This window comes from Tachypleus tridentatus, unplaced genomic scaffold, assembly GCF_004210375.1.
Source record: "Tachypleus tridentatus isolate NWPU-2018 unplaced genomic scaffold, ASM421037v1 Hic_cluster_2, whole genome shotgun sequence".
Taxonomy (NCBI): domain Eukaryota; kingdom Metazoa; phylum Arthropoda; class Merostomata; order Xiphosura; family Limulidae; genus Tachypleus; species Tachypleus tridentatus.
The window spans coordinates 66,103,742-66,111,726 of record NW_027467782.1 but is presented as its reverse complement, the minus strand read 5'-3'; positions in this window follow the sequence as shown (position 1 = coordinate 66,111,726).

Below are 7,985 nucleotides of genomic sequence, written 5' to 3'. Positions count from 1 at the left end.
TTTGAATGTTTTACACTTTATTGGCTTTTTTTGACCATATTACAAGAATTTCTCTTTTAAACTGCTTTAAGCGGTCCAAACCGTAAAACCGATTTTAACTTGAATTTGCATGTTTTTCACTTTATATCTAGTTTTGACCGTATTAGAAGAATTTTTCTTTAAATCGGTTTTAAGCGATCCAAATTGATTAAACCGGTTTATAATTGAAAAACAGGTTTTAAGCTCAATTTGTATGTTTTAACACTTTATAACCTTTTTTGACCATATTACAAGAATTTCTCTTTAAACTGGTTTTAAGCGGTCCAAACCGGATTAAACCTGTTGAAAACGGAAAAAAACAGGTTTTAAGTTCAATTTGTATCTTTCTACACTTTATAGTCTTTTTTGACCATATTACAAGAATTTTTTTTAAACGGATTTAAGCGTTCCAAACCGGATTAAATCGATTTTAAACTTTATATGTAGTTTTGACTATTAAACCGGTTCAAAATGGAAAAACAGGTTTTAACCTCAATTTCAATGTTTTACACTTTATTGGCTTTTTTTGACCATATTACAAGAATTTCTCTTTAAACTGGTTTTAAGCGGTCCAAACCGGATTAAACCGGTTTTAACTTGAATTTGCATTTTTTTACGGTTTAAAATACAAGAATTTTTTTTTAAACGGATTTTAACCGGTCCAAACCGATTAAATAAGTTTTTCACTTTATATCTAGTTTTGACCGTATTAGAAGAATTTTTCTTTTAAATCGGTTTTAAGCGATCCAAATTGATTAAACCGGTTCAAAATTGAAAAACAGGTTTTAAGCTCAATTTGTATGTTTTAACACTTTAAAGGCTTTTTTGACCATATTACAAGAATTTCTCTTTTAAACTGGTTTTAAGTGGTCCAAACCGGATTAAACCTGTTGAAAACGGAAAAAACAGGTTTTAAGTTCAATTTGTATCTTTCTACACTTTATAGTCTTTTTTGACCATATTACAAGAATTTTTTTTAAACGGATTTAAGCGTTCCAAACCGGATTAAATCGATTTTAAACTTTATATGTAGTTTTGACTATTAAACCGGTTCAAAATGGAAAAACAGGTTTTAACCTCAATTTCAATGTTTTTACACTTTATTGGCTTTTTTGACGATATTACAAGAATTTCTCTTTTAAACTGGTTTTAAGCGGTCCAAACCGGATTAAACCGGTTTTAACTTGAATTTGCATGTTTTTCACTTTATATCTTGTTTTGACCGTATTAGAAGAATTTTTCTTTTAAATCGGTTTTAAGCGATCCAAATTGGATTAAACCGGTTCAAAATTGAAATAACAGGTTTTAACCTCAATTTGTATGTTTTACACTTTAAAGGCTTTTTTTGACCATATTACAAGAATTTCTTTTTAAACTGGTTTTAAGTGGTCCAAACCGGATTAAACTGGTTCAAAACGGAAAAACAGGTTTTAAGTCCAGTTTGTATCTTTCTACACTTAATAGTCTTTTTTGACCATATTACAAGAATTTCTCTTTTAAACTGGTTTAAAGCGGTCCAAACCGGATTAAACCGATTTTAACTTGAATTTGCATGTTTTTCACTTTATATCTAGTTTTGACCGTATTAGAAGAATTTTTCTTTTAAATCGGTTTTAAGCGATCCAAATTGATTAAACCGGTTTATAATTGAAAAACAGGTTTTAAGCTCAATTTGTATGTTTTAACACTTTATAACCTTTTTTGACCATATTACAAGAATTTCTCTTTAAACTGGTTTTAAGCGGTCCAAACCGGATTAAACCTGTTGAAAACGGAAAAAACAGGTTTTAAGTTCAATTTGTATCTTTCTACACTTTATAGTCTTTTTTTGACCATATTACAAGAATTTTTTTAAACGGATTTAAGCGTTCCAAACCGGATTAAATCGATTTTAAACTTTATATGTAGTTTTGACTATTAAACCGGTTCAAAATGGAAAAACAGGTTTTAACCTCAATTTCAATGTTTTTACACTTTATTGGCTTTTTTTGACGATATTACAAGAATTTCTCTTTAAACTGGTTTTAAGTGGTCCAAACCGGATTAAACCGGTTTTAACTTGAATTTGCATGTTTTTCACTTTATATCTTGTTTTGACCGTATTAGAAGAATTTTTCTTTTAAATCGGTTTTAAGCGATCCAAATTGGATTAAACCGGTTCAAAATTGAAATAACAGGTTTTAACCTCAATTTGTATGTTTTTACACTTTAAAGGCTTTTTTGACCATATTACAAGAATTTCTTTTTTAAACTGGTTTTAAGTGGTCCAAACCGGATTAAACTGGTTCAAAACGGAAAAACAGGTTTTAAGTCCAGTTTGTATCTTTCTACACTTAATAGTCTTTTTTGACCATATTACAAGAATTTCTCTTTTAAACTGGTTTAAAGCGGTCCAAACCGGATTAAACCGATTTTAACTTGAATTTGCATGTTTTTCACTTTATATCTAGTTTTGACCGTATTAGAAGAATTTTTCTTTTAAATCGGTTTTAAGCGATCCAAATTGGATTAAACCGGTTTATAATTGAAAAAACAGGTTTTAAGCTCAATTTGTATGTTTTAACACTTTATAACCTTTTTGACCATATTACAAGAATTTCTCTTTAAACTGGTTTTAAGCGGTCCAAACCGGATTAAACCTGTTGAAAACGGAAAAAACAGGTTTTAAGTTCAATTTGTATCTTTCTACACTTTATAGTCTTTTTTGACCATATTACAAGAATTTTTTTTAAACGGATTTAAGCGTTCCAAACCGGATTAAATCGATTTTTAAACTTTATATGTAGTTTTGACTATTAAACCGGTTCAAAATGGAAAAACAGGTTTTAACCTCAATTTCAATGTTTTACACTTTATTGGCTTTTTTGACGATATTACAAGAATTTCTCTTTTAAACTGGTTTAAAGCGGTCCAAACCGGATTAAACCGGTTTTAACTTGAATTTGCATGTTTTTCACTTTATATCTTGTTTTGACCGTATTAGAAGAATTTTTCTTTTAAATCGGTTTTAAGCGATCCAAATTGGATTAAACCGGTTCAAAATTGAAATAACAGGTTTTAACCTCAATTTGTATGTTTTACACTTTAAAGGCTTTTTTTGACCATATTACAAGAATTTCTTTTTTAAACTGGTTTTAAGTGGTCCAAACCGGATTAAACTGGTTCAAAACGGAAAAAACAGGTTTTAAGTCCAGTTTGTATCTTTCTACACTTAATAGTCTTTTTGACCATATTACAAGAATTTCTCTTTAAACTGGTTTAAAGCGGTCCAAACCGGATTAAACCGATTTTAACTTGAATTTGCATGTTTTTCACTTTATATCTAGTTTTGACCGTATTAGAAGAATTTTTCTTTTAAATCGGTTTTAAGCGATCCAAATTGATTAAACCGGTTTATAATTGAAAAACAGGTTTTAAGCTCAATTTGTATGTTTTAACACTTTATAACCTTTTTTGACCATATTACAAGAATTTCTCTTTAAACTGGTTTTAAGCGGTCCAAACCGGATTAAACCTGTTGAAAACGGAAAAAACAGGTTTTAAGTTCAATTTGTATCTTTCTACACTTTATAGTCTTTTTTGACCATATTACAAGAATTTTTTTAAACGGATTTAAGCGTTCCAAACCGGATTAAATCGATTTTAAACTTTATATGTAGTTTTGACTATTAAACCGGTTCAAAATGGAAAAAACAGGTTTTAACCTCAATTTCAATGTTTTACACTTTATTGGCTTTTTTGACGATATTACAAGAATTTCTCTTTTAAACTGGTTTAAAGCGGTCCAAACCGGATTAAACCGGTTTTAACTTGAATTTGCATGTTTTTCACTTTATATCTTGTTTTGACCGTATTAGAAGAATTTTTCTTTTAAATCGGTTTTAAGCGATCCAAATTGATTAAACCGGTTCAAAATTGAAATAACAGGTTTTAACCTCAATTTGTATGTTTTTACACTTTAAAGGCTTTTTTGACCATATTACAAGAATTTCTTTTTTAAACTGGTTTTAAGTGGTCCAAACCGGATTAAACTGGTTCAAAACGGAAAAACAGGTTTTAAGTCCAGTTTGTATCTTTCTACACTTAATAGTCTTTTTTGACCATATTACAAGAATTTCTCTTTAAACTGGTTTAAAGCGGTCCAAACCGGATTAAACCGATTTTAACTTGAATTTGCATGTTTTTCACTTTATATCTAGTTTTGACCGTATTAGAAGAATTTTTCTTTTAAATCGGTTTTAAGCGATCCAAATTGGATTAAACCGGTTTATAATTGAAAAACAGGTTTTAAGCTCAATTTGTATGTTTTAACACTTTATAACCTTTTGACCATATTACAAGAATTTCTCTTTAAACTGGTTTTAAGCGGTCCAAACCGGATTAAACCTGTTGAAAACGGAAAAAACAGGTTTTAAGTTCAATTTGTATCTTTCTACACTTTATAGTCTTTTTTGACCATATTACAAGAATTTTTTTAAACGGATTTAAGCGTTCCAAACCGGATTAAATCGATTTTAAACTTTATATGTAGTTTTGACTATTAAACCGGTTCAAAATGGAAAAACAGGTTTTAACCTCAATTTGTATGTTTTACACTTTATTAGTTTTTTGACCATATTAAAAGAATTTCTTTTAAACTGATTTTAAGCGGTCCAAACCGGAAAAAACTGATTCTAACCTTAATTTGCATTTTTTTATACGTTATACGGTGTTTTGATTAAAATACAAGAATTTTTTTTTTAAACGGATTTTAACCGGTCCAAACCGGATTAAATAAGTTTTTCAACTTTATATGTAGTTTTTACCGTATTAGAAGAATTTTTCTTTTAAATCGGTTTTAAGCGATCCAAATTGATTAAACCAGTTCAAAATTGAAAAACAGGTTTTAAGCTCAATTTGTATGTTTTAACACTTTATGCTTTTTTGACCATATTACAAGAATTTCTTTTAAACTGGTTTTAAGCGGTCCAAACCGGATTAAACCTGTTGAAAACGGAAAAAAACAGGTTTTAAGTTCAATTTGTATCTTTCTACACTTTATAGTCTTTTTTGACCATATTACAAGAATTTTTTTTAAACGGATTTAAGCGTTCCAAACCGGATTAAATCGATTTTTAAACTTTATATGTAGTTTTGACTATTAAACCGGTTCAAAATGGAAAAAACAGGTTTTAACCTCAATTTCAATGTTTTTACACTTTATTGGCTTTTTTGACGATATTACAAGAATTTCTCTTTTAAACTGGTTTAAGCGGTCCAAACCGGATTAAACCGGTTTTAACTTGAATTTGCATGTTTTTCACTTTATATCTTGTTTTGACCGTATTACAAGAATTTTTCTTTTAAATCGGTTTTAAGCGATCCAAATTGGATTAAACCGGTTCAAAATTGAAATAACAGGTTTTAACCTCAATTTGTATGTTTTTACACTTTAAAGGCTTTTTTGACCATATTACAAGAATTTCTTTTTAAACTGGTTTTAAGTGGTCCAAACCGGATTAAACTGGTTCAAAACGGAAAAACAGGTTTTAAGTCCAGTTTGTATCTTTCTACACTTAATAGTCTTTTTTGACCATATTACAAGAATTTCTCTTTAAACTGGTTTAAAGCGGTCCAAACCGGATTAAACCGATTTTAACTTGAATTTGCATGTTTTTCACTTTATATCTAGTTTTGACCGTATTAGAAGAATTTTTCTTTTAAATCGGTTTTAAGCGATCCAAATTGATTAAACCGGTTTATAATTGAAAAACAGGTTTTAAGCTCAATTTGTATGTTTTAACACTTTATAACCTTTTTTGACCATATTACAAGAATTTCTCTTTTAAACTGGTTTTAAGCGGTCCAAACCGGATTAAACCTGTTGAAAACGGAAAAAAACAGGTTTTAAGTTCAATTTGTATCTTTCTACACTTTATAGTCTTTTTTGACCATATTACAAGAATTTTTTTTAAACGGATTTAAGCGTTCCAAACCGGATTAAATCGATTTTAAACTTTATATGTAGTTTTGACTATTAAACCGGTTCAAAATGGAAAAACAGGTTTTAACCTCAATTTCAATGTTTTTACACTTTATTGGCTTTTTTGACGATATTACAAGAATTTCTCTTTTAAACTGGTTTAAAGCGGTCCAAACCGGATTAAACCGGTTTTAACTTGAATTTGCATGTTTTTCACTTTATATCTTGTTTTGACCGTATTAGAAGAATTTTTCTTTTAAATCGGTTTTAAGCGATCCAAATTGGATTAAACCGGTTCAAAATTGAAATAACAGGTTTTAACCTCAATTTGTATGTTTTTACACTTTAAAGGCTTTTTTGACCATATTACAAGAATTTCTTTTTTAAACTGGTTTTAAGTGGTCCAAACCGGATTAAACTGGTTCAAAACGGAAAAACAGGTTTTAAGTCCAGTTTGTATCTTTCTACACTTAATAGTCTTTTTTGACCATATTACAAGAATTTCTCTTTTAAACTGGTTTAAAGCGGTCCAAACCGGATTAAACCGATTTTAACTTGAATTTGCATGTTTTTCACTTTATATCTAGTTTTGACCGTATTAGAAGAATTTTTCTTTTAAATCGGTTTTAAGCGATCCAAATTGGATTAAACCGGTTTATAATTGAAAAAACAGGTTTTAAGCTCAATTTGTATGTTTTAACACTTTATAACCTTTTGACCATATTACAAGAATTTCTCTTTAAACTGGTTTTAAGCGGTCCAAACCGGATTAAACCTGTTGAAAACGGAAAAAACAGGTTTTAAGTTCAATTTGTATCTTTCTACACTTTATAGTCTTTTTTGACCATATTACAAGAATTTTTTTAAACGGATTTAAGCGTTCCAAACCGGATTAAATCGATTTTAAACTTTATATGTAGTTTTGACTATTAAACCGGTTCAAAATGGAAAAACAGGTTTTAACCTCAATTTCAATGTTTTACACTTTATTGGCTTTTTTGACGATATTACAAGAATTTCTCTTTTAAACTGGTTTAAAGCGGTCCAAACCGGATTAAACCGGTTTTAACTTGAATTTGCATGTTTTTCACTTTATATCTTGTTTTGACCGTATTAGAAGAATTTTTCTTTTAAATCGGTTTTAAGCGATCCAAATTGGATTAAACCGGTTCAAAATTGAAATAACAGGTTTTAACCTCAATTTGTATGTTTTACACTTTAAAGGCTTTTTTTGACCATATTACAAGAATTTCTTTTTTTAAACTGGTTTTAAGTGGTCCAAACCGGATTAAACTGGTTCAAAACGGAAAAACAGGTTTTAAGTCCAGTTTGTATCTTTCTACACTTAATAGTCTTTTTTGACCATATTACAAGAATTTCTCTTTTAAACTGGTTTAAAGCGGTCCAAACCGGATTAAACCGATTTTAACTTGAATTTGCATGTTTTCACTTTATATCTAGTTTTGACCGTATTAGAAGAATTTTTCTTTTAAATCGGTTTTAAGCGATCCAAATTGGATTAAACCGGTTTATAATTGAAAAACAGGTTTTAAGCTCAATTTGTATGTTTTAACACTTTATAACCTTTTTTGACCATATTACAAGAATTTCTCTTTTAAACTGGTTTTAAGCGGTCCAAACCGGATTAAACCTGTTGAAAACGGAAAAAACAGGTTTTAAGTTCAATTTGTATCTTTCTACACTTTATAGTCTTTTTTGACCATATTACAAGAATTTTTTTTAAACGGATTTAAGCGTTCCAAACCGGATTAAATCGATTTTTAAACTTTATATGTAGTTTTGACTATTAAACCGGTTCAAAATGGAAAAAACAGGTTTTAACCTCAATTTCAATGTTTTTACACTTTATTGGCTTTTTTGACGATATTACAAGAATTTCTCTTTAAACTGGTTTTAAGCGGTCCAAACCGGATTTCTAACCTTAATTTGTTTTTTTATACGTTATACGGTGTTTTGATTAAAATACAAGAATTTTTTTTTTAAA